The sequence below is a fragment of the Spermophilus citellus genome, assembly GCF_964194105.1.
Source record: "Spermophilus citellus genome assembly, chromosome: 8".
NCBI classification, from domain to species: Eukaryota; Metazoa; Chordata; class Mammalia; order Rodentia; family Sciuridae; genus Spermophilus; species Spermophilus citellus.
In genome coordinates, this window is record NC_138189.1 from 4364157 (window position 1) to 4380538 (window position 16382).

The following is a 16382-nucleotide window of genomic DNA, read 5'->3' on the forward strand; positions in this document are numbered from 1 at the left end:
ATGTTTCTTTTGTCTTTGCTAAAAAAAGGTCTGCTTTTCAGAAAATTTAATTATGAACACATGTTCTTTTCCAAAGATTTTTGATTTCATGCATACTGCAAAAGGCACAGTGGGTGAGGCGCAGTGGTGCATGCCTGTAATGCCAGAGGCTCAGGAGGCTGAGGCAGGAGGATCATGAGCTCAGCCTCAGAAACACTATTAGTGAGACCCTATATCTAAATAAAACACACAACAGGCTGGGGTGTAGCTCAGTGGTTAAACACCCCTGGTTTCAATCCTGGTACCAAAAAAAAAAAAAAAAAAAAGGCACAGTAGCCTATTCAAGGGCTTCTCATGGTACAGATCTTTGGAGGGATTTTGAAAAGGTGTCAGATCATGATAAAGTAAAGGCAACAGAAAAGGAGGCCTGGAGAGAAGTACAGCCACCCGTTGTGCCCATGGGTTCTTTTCTATTCAAGATGTAACCAGAATCTCGTTGATCTGCGAGCTAGGTTTTTCCTAAAGAGATTGTGAATTACATTATGCATATTGCCTTCTCTCCGTCCCTGACCTGGCTGAGGTCCTTTCTCTTCCCTCCCTCCAGCCCTGGGCACCTGGACTCACTGGCCAGGGTCTCCCTGGCAGCAGCCAGATGCTGTGGGGTCCTGGGGAGCATGAAGCAGACCAGGGGCTGCAGCACTGGGGCAGGTGAGTGGTTTTCTTGGCGCCTGCAGCACAGAGAACTGGGGCAGAGGGCTCCTGCAGGATGGAGGCTGGATCAAGGCTGAGTCGGGAAAGCCTCTGGCCCTCAGGAGGAATGCCCCATTTGAGCTGCCCCATAGCCACTTGCTAGCTGGAGTTCCACACAGGGCAGAGGGACTGTGGTCAGGAAGTGATGAAACAGCACCTGTGTGTGCTGGCAGGGTTGCCAGTCAATCCCCAGAGCTCTGGGCACCGTCTGCCCACCGGGATGCAGGGCTCTCCCATGTCCAGAGAGCAGATGAAGAACTTGAAGGGCAGCTTCCTACATATTGACAGAAACTGAGTCAAAGGGGGTCCTGCCTGATAGACAAAGGTGTGGCCAGGAATGAGGAAGGGGTGGAGCTGCAGCCCCTGCCAGGGGCCAAGATGCCTTGTCACCCTACTGCTGAGACCACCCAGCATCAGAGATGGGCAGGCTGGAAATGTCTCCAGCAAATCTGGCCCTGGGAAGATCAGGGAGGTTTGAGGAAACCGTAAGGTGTGAGGTGAGATGGATGAGATCTGGCCTTCCTGGCCTGTTCTGAGTGTGACCTATAGTGGCAAGGGCTTGAGGAAGTGACCCTCTTCTGTCCTTTGTGTCTGAATCACATGAGGCAGACATCTATGCTCAGTGGACACAAACTGAGGCCCCTGGTGTATGACCCCTGGTGCAGCCCAGAGTCCAGTGAGCAGAGACCCAGTCCTGCCCTGGGCTGGGGGATGCCCATCAAGCCATGGAGGTCCCCAGCAGATGGGGCAGCAAAGGGAGGTGACTGAGGAGGGGGAATCAGAGAGGCATAGAGGAAGGTGGGGCCCAGCTGGCCCAGGACCAGCGCCTGGAGAGCAGAGTGGCTTGTGGAAAGGGAGAGAGGCTGGAGGACAGGAAGGACAGCACAGGATCAGAGAGGCACAGAGACCTGGAACTTTGGGATGGGCTTGGAGTCCAGAAGAAGAGAGACCAGGAACAGCCCTGTAGACTGTGTGTCAGAGCTCCATGGTGACCTCACGGAGGAGCCGAAGGGTCCAGAGATCACAGGTGGTGCTTCTGGGCAAGAGCAAGGGTCTGCAGGGTCTTCAGCTGGGGGGACATATGGCTGGATTTGTCCTTTGGGGCCCACTCAGCGCTGGTGTGAGACATGAATGAGGAGATGAGGCTGGGGGCAGAGAGGCCAGTGAGAGGCTGTGGAGTAAGAAGCCCTCCAGCCATTACTGGTTCAGAGTTCCTGCACCCACAGCCCAAAGCACCTCTGGAAACTGGTGGAGGCCTCAGCAGGGAGTGGGACAGTGAAGGGCAAGAGAGAGCCCTCATGGTCTGTGAGGGAGGAAGACAGCCAGCTCCATGGCTCCCGCCCACACGGGTCCCGGCTCAAACCAGTTTTATCTCGATAATGTCTCAGACAAATATTTGATGAGTGAGGCGGTAAAGGTTGAGAAAATGAGTTTCTCAGGTCCACCCCGAATGCCTGGGGTCATCCACATAGCGGTGAGTCAGGGGCCGTCTCCCAGTCCCTTTGCAGCTAGTTCAGTTCTAGTCAAACGATATTTCACTGAGGGCTTCAGGAGACTGGCCTTGATGGATACAAAAAGGGAGCCACAGCCCTTCTTCCTTCTGCCTCCTGTGACCTGGAGTGACACTGGAGAAGTAGCAGCTGTGGGTGGGTGACTATGACAGATTCTTACTGCTTGTACCTGAGGGCGTTCCAAATTAAGTGTTGTCTTAGGGGCTGCTGTAACCAATCACCACAAACTGGGTGACTGAACACAACAGAAATTATTCTCTCATAGCTCTGGAGGCCCAAAGTCTCTTCATGGGGTCCTTCATGGGGTCTGGCAGGGGGGATCAGCTCCTGGGCCTTCCCCGAGATTGTGGTGGTGACCGGCAAGCTGGGCTCTCCTTGCCACACAGCTGCCTCCTTCCTGGTGTCTGCCTTGGTCACGTGGTCATCTTCCTTCTGTGTCTTTTTAGAAAGACACCAGTCTTACTGGATTAGGAGCCCAGCCTCGAGGTCCAACACGACCTCATCTGAACTCATTACATCTGGAAGGACCCCATTTCCAAACAAGGGAACATCACCAGTACCCAAAAACAAGATCTCACCTTCCAGGAATGTGGATTTCTAACTTGAAAATCAGAGGTCCAGCTCCCCTGGAGAGAGGTCCAACCCCTGCCGGAGCTGGGCAGCCACACTCCTGCTGCTCCCCAGGCTTGAGACCCGGCCTTCCTGGGGCATCTGGGTTCCCCCAGCTACTTTCTGGTTATGGGTTTAGTGAAGCAAATATGTGCAGTATATTCTTCTGCTGGGTGCTCTGGGGAACCCGTGAAGATCAAATGTGCCCATCTATGAGGGGGACCAACCAGCAAGCTCGGGTGCAGAGAAAGAAGGGGAGCGAGGAGCAGCAAGGCATGGCCTAGGGGTGCTGGTGAGCACAGCAGGAAGACCCAGGGCTGGGCTGGATGACCTGCTCATGGAAAGCCAGGTGGGAGAAGCTGGCCTGGGCCTGGGGTCAACATGGCGCCACACAGCCAGCTTCCTGGAATGGAGTCTGGAATTGAGTCTGGGAGGTGCAGAAGTTCTGGAAGCCAAGGGGAGACCCGCCTCCTGGGACCCTTTGCCCATCTCTGGCCCACAAAATGCCCCCAGCACCTGTCTGACAGGGAAGTCGTGCAGAGCACTAACAAGGTGCAGACACAGTGCCTTAGCGCAGTCACGGTGGCGCACACCACCTGCCAGCACCCGCCCCGCCTGCCCACCGCGCCCTTCCTTTCTGTCCACAGACCCCCGAGATGGGACTACCGAGAAAAGGAGCGGTGAAGGTTTTGAAGGTGCTAAATATTTTACCTTTAATCCTTATTTAATTTTTTTTTTAATTTTGGGAAGTGTGAGGAAGAACAACACAAATATGAAGCCTGATCTTACCCAAATAACTTCTGTTGTCTTTAACCAAATAGCTGGCTCCTGAGCAGGTTTAGAAAATTCAACCAACTGGAAGTCGGGGGGGGGGGGGGGGGGGGGACCTCACCCTTGCCCCGCCCACCTCGGCCCCGTCCCGCCCACTCCTGCCCCGCCCCATCCTGGCCCCGCCCAATCGCGGCCCTACACTACGAACTCCCCGTCCCGCCCCATCATAGGCCCCGCCCCATCTCAGCCCCACCCTGTCTTCAGCCACCAGCCTCCAGCTGCCGAGGGTCCGAGGGTCTGAACGTGCCCCTTGCCCTGGCTGCGACCCGGGGTGTGCATACGTCCTTTTCCAGGCTCAGGCGGGGCAGCTTTCTGCTTCAGCACCCAGTCTCCTGGCTTCCTCTGCTGGCCCTTTGGAGAGGGCCCACCTCCCACTGGGGCCAACCTCCTGCTGGTGGCCCTGGCGTGCTGCGAAAGCCAGGACCGAGGGCTTCCCCAGGTCAGGGGCCCCTTTCCTAGAGCTGCCTTGTCCCGTCGTCCCATTGGGCTGGGGAGGGGTGGTCAAGGTGAGGGTGAGCACGCTGGTCCCTCTGCTGCGCAAGGCTGGTGCACTCTCGGCGTTTAGGCGGGAAAGGGTCTCCAGGCGGTTTCCCCAGGTGCAGGAGAGGGAATATTTAAAGTCAGTGCCCGCCATCCCCTGTCCCTGCCTTCCCTGTGCTCGGCCGCAGGCGCAGGCGGGTGGGTGGAATGTTATGGCAGGTTCGGGGCCTTCATCCTCCCACCTGAGGCTGTGGCGCTGGACGGCAGGAAATGCTTTTTTCTTCGTTTGTAATGCAAGTGACAACTCTGTGTGTGTGTGTGTGTGTGTGTGTGTGTGTGTGTGTGTGTGTGGGGCTTGAACACAGGGGTGATTTACCGATGAGCTATGTTCCCGGACATTTCTATTTTTCATTTTAGACAGGGTCTCACTAAGTTATTGAGGCTGGCCTCAAACTTGTGATCCCCCTGCCTCAGCCTCTGGAATTGCTGAGATTACAGTCATGTATCACCACACCCAGTTGCCACCTGCATTCTACATCACCAAGGGTGGGAGAGAATACTTCTGCAAACAGAGCCAACTCAGCCTGTGGGGGGGGAGGCATCCACTATCGAACAGTGCCACCTTCCTCTGGTGGCAGACTGCCTGTTGGGTGGCACTCAGGGTGACTGCTGCTTGGTGAGGAGGCTCTCTACTGTCCTCAGAGTGACTGTACAGGTCTGACCGTGGATGCAGCCTGCAGAGGAAGCTGCCCCTCTACCTCTTTCTGGAGGAAGCTTTGCAGGTCACCTCCCCAAGATGCCCTGGGGAAGGCGGTTGGGGACACGGTTCATAAATCCACTGTCATCTAGCACAGAACCCAAACACACTGAACTGCACCAGGAAGGGACCAGAGGTCCTCTGGGTTACAGACCTTGTCCACCTGGGGTGGACTGAACAGCTGGGATTATCGTATCTAATTTACATACTTAAAGGAACACTTAATATGAAGGCACAGAAAAAAGATTAAAATAATGGTAAGTGGGGCTGGGGATGTGGCTCAAGCAGTAGCGCACTCGCCTGGCATGCGTGCGGCCCGGGTTCGATCCTCAGCACCACATACCAACAAAGATGTTGTGTCCGCCGAGAACTAAAAAATAAATATTAAAAATTCTCCCTCTCTCTCTCCCTCCTCTCTCACTCTCTCTTTAAAAAAAAAAAAAAAAAAAAAAAGCTGCCCCAGGCCCTTCCTGCTCAGATTACTCCTCCACCCACCTATCTCCCACCTTTTAAAAAAAATAAAAAATAAAATAAAAATAAAATAATGGTAAGTGATTACCAGGTAAGTCAACCACAAGAAAGCTGGGGTGGTCTATATACATAGCAGAAAACTGACTTTGTGATAAAACAGATACAACAAGAATTCAACTCTACAGGAAGAGAGCACACCTCTAAGCTTGTGTGCACCGGATCACACAGGGGGATCATAAGTTTGAGGCCAGCCTCAGCAACTTAGTAAGACCCTGTCTCAAATGAAAGATAGAAAGGTCTGGGAACATAGCTCAGTGGTAAGTCACCCCTGTGTTCAATAAAAAATGCACAGAACTAGTCAGAGGCTCAGCAAGCCCTTGGTGATTGACAGCTGAGGCCTACCCCAAGGGACCTGTCATTGAGGACCACTCATCTCTGAGCGTGGAGTTCACGGAGTCAATAAGCTCAGGATAGCCACGAGTACCACAGAGCTGTCAAGGGTGTCACCACACGGCCATGAGGAGCAAGATCAAAAGGGACTACACTTGTTGGGCAGCTTTGGTCAGTTGGGGAGGTCTCAGGGCATCTTGTGCTTCCCAGTGAGTCTCAGTCCACATACCAGACCCATGTAGAAGTGTCAGCGTGACTGGGCCACAGTTAAATTCAGAGACTTGGAAAGCGTCTGGGACACCTGTCCTCAAAGTGCTGCTTGGGCAGGCTAAACTTGTCCTAGAGGTGTTACATGAACCCAAGCCAAAGGGGACGCCCAGCTCCGAGGAACCCACGGGACATGGCAGTTTGGAGCATAGTTTTAGAGACTGTCACTTGCTTGAAGCCACAGGGTGGTGCACAGCAGGGCCAGAAATGGAGTCCTCCTGCCCCTGCCCCTGCCTTGTGGGCTGCCCATGGCTGGTGTCCTTTCTGGGAGCCGGATCTTCCTCCGTGAGCATCTTCCCTGGGCTCAGACATGGATCCTGCTGGGAGGAGAAGAGGACCACCGCCCGGATCTGCTCTGGCAGTGAGTGAATGTTCTGCAGGTTTCTCTCTTTTCTTTTTTCCCAGCTCAGGCTTCCTCACCTGAACAATGAGAATCATCAAACGACTTCTGACATCCGTGAAAGTTAGGTGAGGCATGTTAAGTGCCTAATCCCAAATCGATATCTTGTCACAGATTTCTGTTTCCTTATTTCATGTACCTAATGTCCTGTTACTGGCTGGGAGCTATAGGAACTCTGCTTCTGCTGTGGGATGACAGAAGAATCAGGGTCCCTTTATCATTGTTTTGTTTTTGTGTGTTGAGGATTGAACCCTAACCTGTGGAGAGTGATGACAGTGACTGGGAGACCAGTGTCTGAGGTTAGGGTCCCCGATGACTTCATGGCTGTGGCATACTTGGTGACTAGGAAAGTTTCTGTGCAAAGGCATAGGATGCCCGGTTGCTATGGAGATGTCCTCCATGCTAGAGTCTTATCAGCCTTGACCCTGATCTCAGGCACAGCAGCTCCTGGGAATGAGGGAGCTTCCTTGCTAAGATAACCACAATTTTTCACCAGTCCCATGGCTCCTGAATCTGCCCGCAGATCAGTAACTTTAAACAGTGGACTTTCTTGAGAGCTGCACCATGCTCCTAACATTGTGCATTGCAACTGTAGAAGGTAACTGAGGAAATAGCTGCACACTGCTGCTAACTCTGCAACTTTCATGAATACAAAGAATAATGCTTGCATCGTCTTTAATCTGATTAGAGACATGCATAATAAAGATTGCTGGTGTAATTCTTTAGACCTGCTGCTCCATCAGAGAGCAGTGCTCCACCTGACCCCAGCCTGTTTCATCTTCAAGATCTGGATGTGACGACTCTTTATTTCTTCCAATCTCCCATGGCCCCTCGACAGAACCTGCTAGTTTGGCCGTCTGGTTGCGGCATTAAGCCCTGCGGCTCTGTCTCCACAGTCCCTGCCCTCTCCCCACAACCTAGGCCCTCCACACCTCTTCCTCCTGTCGTCCTTTGGCCTCTTTTGAATGGCCTTAGATTTGATCTGTTCCATCCTGTTCACATTTTATAGACTGGTTTCTCTATGAGTTTGCTGAAAGCAAATGTAACAATTCCAGATGAAATTTTCCATATATAGATACATTTAGCTGTAGATGGACACAGTAACTTTATTTTATTTATTTATTTTTATGTGCTACTGAGGATCAAACCCAGTGCCTCACACCTGCTAGGTGAGCACTCTACCACTGAGCCACAATCTCAGCCCCAGATTTTTTTTTCATTTTTTAAAAAGGGAAATCTCTCTCTCTCTCTCTCTCTCTCTCTCTCTCTCTCTCTCTCTCTCGTACTGGAGATTGAACCTAGGTACACTTTACCACTGAGTCACATCCCCAGAACTTTATGGTTTTTTTTAATTTTGATACAGGGTCTCTCTAGATTGCTGAGGCTGGCCTTGCACTTTGCAATCCTCCTGCCTCAGCCTCCTGAGTTGCTGGGATCACAGGTGTGCCCCACTGTGCCCAGCAATTATCTCTTTCAACTACAAACAGGCTTGCCTTAACAGATGGGGACGCAGACTCTCGCCTGCTTCCTTCCCCTGCCTTTGACTGTGTGACACTACCGCACACTCACCCAAGGTCTGGCCTCTGGGCTAAGCCAGGACAGGGACCTTGCAAGCTGGGGCTCCCCAAAGGGGAGCAGACCTCAGTCCTCACCCTGGCAAGCCCAGCCCTGTTTGGCTGTCGTTTCTGGTGGCTTCTGGGTGTCCACTGGTCAAGCCACAGCACAGGACACATTTGTACTTCTGATGAGATAAATGAGGAGTATAGATTTGGGCGTGGTAAGGGGGTATCTGAAGTTGGTGGCAAATGCAGCACAGTGGTCATAGCAGGCAGGGAGGTGGACAACAGAGGCAGGTGAGGTGCCTGTTTCCCTCTGTACATCCCTAGTTCCTGTCCCCTCCATAAACCTGGGTGCTGTGGATCTGCTCAAACAGTTCCTTGGCTCCCCATGGCTCTGCTTCTCAAAGGTTCTCAAACTCCCCTTAACTTCAGAGGCTCTGATCCTTGTCCAGGCCTTACCTAGGAGCTTATCAGAAACCAGCTGCTCGGCCGCAGGACCAGAACCTCATTTGGGGGAGACCCGAGGTTCAGGTGCACTGGAAGTTTGGTTAGCACACTGTGAAGGGCTGTGTGCAGAGCCGCAGAGCAAATTCTTTGGATGTTGATGTTTCATTTAGAAAATTAAGAAGTGTTTTTCCATCAAACATCAAATAAGCTGACCATTCAGAACGCATCAGGACCTCCCTCAGCATGAGCTGCTGCCCACAACTCCGGGCACACAGACAGCAGGCAGAGAGGCAGAGGCACCTGGGGCCAGGCTGAGATCTACCCGCTGGCGCCCCTGCCCACCCCCTCCAGCCGCATTCCCAGCTGAGGCTGGGCTCCTCGGCCATGTGGGCCCCGGCCTGCCCACTTGCTCTGTCCTCCCCCCACCTGTGCTCATCCTTCTGGCTGAACAGGTCCCCTGGTCTGAAAAGCTTCCTCTCACTCTCCCCTCCTGTTCTACCACCAACCTGAGGTGTCCCTATCTTTGCCTGCCTGTGACACTGGAGGGACCACCTTTCACTTTCAAAAGTGGCCCAGTTTGTTGACACATGCTACAGCCATCCTAAACGCATGCTCGGGCCACAAGTCTCAGCATCTGGTTGAACAGCCCTGTGCCCAGGGCCAGGTGACACCTTCCCAGCATAGTCTGCACTCACCAAGGAGGCCCTCGTCCTAATCCCTGGTGGGGTCCTGTGATTATGCGGAGTTACATACATCTTGTAATTATGAATACATCATAGATCACATGGCAAAAGGAAATAAGTTAAAGCAGTTAAAATTAAGGGTCTTCTGGGATGTAGCTCAGTGTTAGAGCATTGGCCTCACATCCATAGGTCCTAGGTTCAATCTCCAGGACCAGGAAAAAAATAAAATTAAATTAAGGATCTTGGATAGGGATGCTTCCCCAGCAGGTGTGAGGCTCTGGATTCCAGCCCCAGCCCCACAGAAAAATTAATCAATTACTTCAGAAAGATATTAAGGAAATTAACCTGTGTATTATAGGTGGGCCAATCTAATCACAGAGTCCTTAAGAGCAGAGAGGGAAAAAGAGAGGCAGAAGCGGTCAGAGCTCCCAGGTATGTGGTGGCTGCCCTGCCATGCTGACCCACGTGGGCAGAGCCTTGGGACCGAGCTTCACAGCTGGTTTGTTAACCGGTTGGTCTGGACAAATTCAAAGCACAAGAAGAATTTGATAAAGCACTGCTGGTTCTGAGATTCAGGTGACCCCGGGCAATGGCCGGAGAGTGGCCTATAGGGGTGGAATGTGGTTCCTAGCTGACCATCAGCAAGGGAACAGGGATCTGCATCCTACAGTCACAGGAACTGGATTCTGCTGACAGCCTGAACGATAGGGGAAGCAGTTATCTCCCACAGCCTCCCCCGAGGGCCCAGCTGCCCGGGGCCCCTAATTTGGGGCACGGGAGACCCGGAGTGGAGACACCAGCTGAGCCCACTGTGCTTCTGACCTTCTGAGCTCTGGTAATAGAGCTGTGTGGTTCTGTGCTGCTGGGTCAGGTCGTGGCAATCCGTTACCTTAGCAGTAGAAATGAGAGAGGGAAGGTCTGGCTGAGCGTGGGCCTGGGCGCAGCCTGCAGGACATTTACATCTGGTGAGGGGAGCCACGGCCTCTGCCCTCCCTGTTCTTTGTAAGCATGAGAGAAAGCAGCCAGTCCTGGAAGCCTTCCCTGGAGAACTCTCTGGTTCTTTTTATACAGTTTGGATCCTTTTCTTTTTCCCCAGAGTGTGTGTTGCAAATATCTTCTCCCAATTGAGACTTGACTGCTTTTTAAAAAATAGACTTTATTTCTTAGATGTTTTAGGTTTATAGAAAAACTGAGATGATAGTACACTTTATTTTTTTTCATAAACAATATTTTACTTTGAAATTTTGTGGTAAAATATGCCACTTTGACCTGAGTGTGCAGTTTGTGGCTTTGAGCACATTCACACGGCTGGTCCAGCTCCAGAACTTCCATCTTCCCAAACTGAAGTCTGTCCCCATTAGACACTAGCTCCTCATCCCCTTCCCAGCCCTAGCATCTGCCATTCCACTTTCTGGCTCTAGTCTTTTAAAATTTCAAGGTGAAATTCATGTAACATGTCATTAACCACTTGAAAGTGTAAGATTCTGTTCTATTTAGTGTCTCAACACCGCTCTGCAGCCACCAGTTCCCTCTAGTCTCAAAACTTTTTCATCATCCCATAAAAATATGTGGCACCTGGGGCTGGGGCTCAGTGGCAGAGCACCTGCCTCGCATGTGTGAGGCCCTGGGTTTGATCCTCAGCACCACATAAAAATAAATAAATAAAAGTATTGAGTCCGTCTACAACTGAAAATGTATTTTAAAGAACTATCTGGCACCCAACAATTGCCTCAGCAAACTTAGAGCTCAGAAGCCCCCTGGGCACCTCTGGAAACGCCTGGCCGGGTGGGGAGAGATACCTACTCGGACTTTAAAAGGGAGGCCTCAGAACCCAGTGCGCGATTGACTGAAGACGGCGAAGAGAACAGTGACGGTGGTCTCCCCATCCAAGTCAACACGAGAGCGAAGGAGCAGACCCCAAAAATTCGAGTGACACCATGGATTCTCACACTGAGGAGGACGTTGACCACCTCGTCACAATGAGGAAAGCACAAGACGAGGGGACAGGGAGGAAGATGGAGAACCCCGGCCTGGGGCGTTGCAGAGCAGTGAGGAGCAGGCGAGCAGGGCAGAGCAGATGAGGAAGGGCCCTGGAGGAGTGGTGACTTCAGAGGCTTCTCCCTCCTGCCCCCTCTCTGGCAGGTCCTCCACACTCCGGGAACGGCCGCTGGTCCCAGTGCTCATTCTGTACACGAGGCCCATGGGTCAAGAGCCTCTGTGCAGCAGTTCAGCTTGCAGTATGGTCTTGACGGCCGTTAGGTTGTGTGACCATGGCACATTTTAATCAGCGTGGCACCTGGCTGACCAGTGGTACTGAGGACCAGAGGGTGACGGCGTGGGATTGGATGGGGAAGCAGCCAGAAGAACAAAGGTGTGTGCCAGACTCAGGGCAGCTTCTCACCAGCTGGCTCTGAGCCAGACTCCCCTGTAAGTCCCTAACTTCAGGTGAAGATGCAGTTATTTTTACCATTGATCTCAGGCAAGGGCAGCAGCTCCAAAAGTGGTGGTAACAAAGAGAAGGAGAAGAAAGGGGGACTGTGGGCAACGTAGGTGGAGCCCAGCCACACCTGCCGGTGTGCAGTGGGTGGGCGAGGTCAGTGCATGAGGCTTTGTGACCAGAGACAGGCCGGTGAGAAGGAGAACAGCGGGCGAGAATCCTGTCCTCATGACCTTGCCGTGGGATTCCGAACTGATGAGGCCAGTCTTGTGGGCAACCACGAGGCACAGAGCTCCCCGGGGCTTCGGTGATGACGATTCTCACCTCTTCCACTTGGCGATACGTTAAGAGATGGAAGGGCCACAGAAAAGGTGCCACAGTGAGAGGCCTGGATTTCTAGGGTCCCAGAAGGGAGTCTGTGGTGAGCGCTAGTGGCTGCGGCCCACGTCCTCTGGGAGAAAGCATCTTGCCAGATCCATCAGTCCATGGTGGGAGACAAGGGCGGTAGGGCCACTGTCCTGAAGCCCGTCCTCGCCTGTCTTAATGGCAAGCAGTGGCCTGGACACGATGGCAAGACCTGGGCCCCACAGCCCCAGCCTCCACTGAGCTTTCCAGGGGAAAGACCGTGCTCAAGCAGAACGGGCGGGAAAGAGGCCCAGGGAACTTGCACCCCCACCGCGTGACAGTCCCAAGCTTCGGCTCCTCATGAGTCACAGGTCAGTCATTGCCAGCACTGGGAGGTCCGGCCTTGAGGGCAGGAGAGCAGACTCCCTAAGTCTTCTAGAACCTCCGAGAATCTGGGAGGAAGAACCCAGACTGTGCAGAGCCAGCCATCCTGGGGGTTCAGCCCCTCGTGCTAGGAGTCCCCCGTAGACTGGACTCAGATTCAGCTGAAACACGGATTTCCTTTGTCTCCTGTTCCTGTGAGGTGGAAACACTCCTACGACGTCCTTCCTCCAGCCCTCCTTGCCTGCACGCTCCCTCTCCCCGTCCTTCTCTCACCCTGTCTTCGCCCTGATCCTTCTGTGGACATATAAGTGAACCAGCTGTGCTGCTCTTCCTTTGTTCCATTTTAGTCAACCTCTGAAATTTCCAAAGTCCATTTCTGACCCTCTAGAAATTGCCAGTTTTAAATCTTTAGTAATTCACTTCTGAATATCAAGTTCTTCATTTGTCCTGAAATTTTTAGAAATATGTTTGTGCTTGAGAAGTAAAATAAACCATGTTTTTGTTCCTTGAAAAAAAAAATCTGGCACGTTTATTAATCACTCCACGTTCCACCCCGGGCAACCCCGGTCTGCCTTCTGTTTGTGGGTTTTTCTATCTGGACACGTCACATGGGCTCGGGCTGCCGTGACGATACCACGGGCTGGGAGGTTGGAGCGAGGATTTGCGCTCTCACTGTTCTGAGCCCGGAAGTCCTACACCAAGGTGCCAGCAGGGCTGGGCTCTCCTGAGGTCCCTCCGTGACTTGAAGACGGCCTCATTCTCACTGTGTCCTCTCTGCCCCTTTCTCATGCAGACACCTCCCTGTGTCTCTCCCTCTTCTTATAAGGGAACCAGTCACACTGGGTTAGGATTCCATCTTTATTAACTCACTTAACTTCTTTTTTTACTGTTGAAAATCTTTTTTATTTTGATTTTTCATCAAGTGTAGTGTAGATGGTTTGGTGTCTTCATCTGTGGCTTTCTTTTGGGAAGCCAGTCCCAGGAGGGACATTTCTCCTTAAATTACTCCTGGGGATTGATACCTGCAGGGGCCATGCCTGTGGGACGTCAGGCCTGTGAAGGAGGGTAGGTTCAGGACTCCCATTTCATACCCAGTTCATTAGCTGTCCTTAATATTGATGTTTCTTTCTTTTTTAAAATTTATTTTTTATTCTAACTTGTTATACATGACAGCAGAATGCATTACAATTCATATTACACATAGAGCACAAGTTTTTATATCTCTGGTTGTACACAAAGAATATCCACACCATTTGTGTCTTCATACATGTACTTAGGGTAGTGATGTCCATCTCATTCCACCATCTTTTTTTTTTTACCCCCCTGCCCCCTCCCTTCCCCTCCTACCCCTCTGCCCTATCTAGAGTTCGTCTATTCCTCCCATGCTCCCCCTCCCAACCCCACTATGAATCAGCCTCCTTAAATCAGAGAAAACATTCAGCATTTGGTTTTTTGGGATTGGCTAACTTCACTTAGCATTACCTTCTCCAACTCCATCCATTTAACTGCAAATGTCATGATTTTATTCTCTTTTATTGTTGAGTAATGTTCCATTGTCTATATATGCCATATTTTCTTTATCCATTCATCTACTGAAGGGCATCTAGGTTGGCTCCACAGTTTAGCTATTGTGAGTTGTGCTGCTATAAACATTGATGTGGCTGTGTCCCTGTTTAACTCACTTAACCTCTATCACCTCTTTAGAGGTTGTATCTCTGTTATGGTCTAGATGTGAGGTATTCCCTAAAAGCTCATGTGTGAGACAATGCAAGAAAGTTCAGGGGCAAAGAGCTTGGGTCATGAGAGCCTGAACCTAATCAGTGCATTAATCCCCTGATCAATAGGGATTGACCGGGTGGTGGCTGCAGGCAGGTGGGGCGTGGCTGGAGGAAATGGGCACTGGGGGTGTGTGCCTTTGGAGTTTACCTTTTGTGGTGGTGAGCACAGCTGTCTCTCTCTGCTTCCTGGTTGACATGTCCTGAACTGCTCTCCTCTGCTGCTCCCTCCACACCATGTTCTGCCTCACACTGGAGTCGGCCGTCTATGGACTGAGACCTCTGAAACAGTGAGCACCAAATGAACTTTTCCTTCTCTGAAATCATTCTAGCCAGGCCCTTTGGTCACAGCAATGCACAGCTGACTAAAACAATCTCCAAATCCAGGCAGGGCTTAACCTGAGTTTGGTGAAGACACAGTTCAGTTCATAATGTAACAAGAAGGGACTCACACCAGCTGGGGGCTGGCGCAGCGGTGAGCGTTTGCTCACACTGTGAGGCCCCGGGTTCCCTCTTCACCGCTGGGGGAGAAGAGGAATCACACAACATGTGGCTTTGTGTGCCTGGCTTCTTGGTGTGTGCATGGCCCTGGGGAGGAACCCAGGGCCTCACACATGCCAGCAAGCAGCCCACTAGGAGCCCGTCCCAGCCTTTAGCCCAATATTCTCGGGTTCATCAGCTTGTGGCGTGTGACAGCACTTTGTTCCTTTAAGTGCTGATAGGGTCCCCGGTGTGGCTATTCCAGTCTGTTTATGCTTGCAGCCATCGATAGCCATGGGGCTGTTGCTACCCTTGGGCTATTATGAAAAGCGTTCTGTGAACATTCATGTACGAATTAAGATTTTAGTTTGGTGAACACAAAATATCAAACTTTACTTTTATGCTTTGTTGTTTTGGTCTTAAGAAATCCTTTCCTACCCTTTATACTCTCTGAAATACTTAGTGCTTAGATTTTCCTATTTGTGGCTGACCCATCTGGAGATGATTCTCAAGCTGTTTGGGGCGGGGCCCTTATTGCAGAGCCTCCACCCGCACTCCACACATGGCCGGTTGTCCTCGTGCCACATGCTGACTCTCCTCCACGGCCCTGGGTGGCAGCGCAGCACCGGTCAGTGCGTCAAGCCTCCTTGTTTGCCACGCCTGTGTCAGCGCTGTCCGCGCTTGTGTGTGGGTCTCCATGTCCTGGCCCCCGCTAGCTCCACGGGAAGGACTGGTGCTCGGTACATTCTGGCAAGTGCCCTGGAGCGTCCTGGTTTTTCTGGTGAGATTTCTGTTGGGCTGCTGACCCCTGGACCAGTCCACAGGACAGCAATGCCCATCAGCCGTCTATTTAGCTGTTCTTTAATGTGTTTTATGTCATTTCATGCATAGAGACATTTCACATGTTACAAATTATACATGCCACGTCACAGTCCCAGCTGCCACTTGAGCTGGGTTGAATGGTGTCCCTCTAAGACTCATGTCTTGGAACCTCAGAAGGTGGCACTGAAACAGAGCTTGGCAGATGTGATTAGTTAGGACTGGGTGTCAATTGCTGGGTTAGGGTGAGCCCTAATCCACTGATGGTGTCCCCCTGTGAAGGCCAGTGACCACCGTGGCCCACTGGACTGATGAGCTGCAACACAAGGAGAGCCGAGGCTGCCAGCAGTCCCCAGAGCCGGAGGGGTCCTCCCTAGGCACATGAGAGAGGGCACAGCCCTGCAGCACCCCAATGCCACACTGCTGGCCTCCAGAACTGGGGACAAATTTGTGTTGTGGCATTTTGTTGCAGAATCCCTAGGAAACAAATACACATCAACAGTTTTTTGTGGATCCTATTATAAATGGTACCTTTTAGAAACTACATTTCCTCTTTGGTTCTGGTGGAGACGCTCCTGACTTCTGTGCTTGTGTTGCCTCTGGAAACCTTGAAACGCTGGGGACCCCGTTGTCCACACTGGCGATTTGTCTTTAGGTCCTTGACTCAGTGGTGTTTTAAAAACAGGCCATGACTGGAACGCGGGGGGCGCTCACCGCGCTCTGAAAAGCACCCAGATTCTTGCTACTCCAACAAGCGGAGCTCCATCCCCTCCCCTGGACTGCAGCTGGACTCTCGGCTACAGATGGCGCGGCAGAAGCCGTGTGCCCTGATACCAGGCTGTGGAACGTGGGTTCTCGTGGGCACTCCCTCTGGGGGCTGTGGTACCATGTTGGGAGTTCCCCAAGGGGAGCTCGATGTGGCAAGAAGCCATTTCGGGAAGGACAGGGAACACGCAGCCTGCACGAGTCATCCAAAGCCACGGGGCAGGGGCTGGGGCTGGGGCTCAG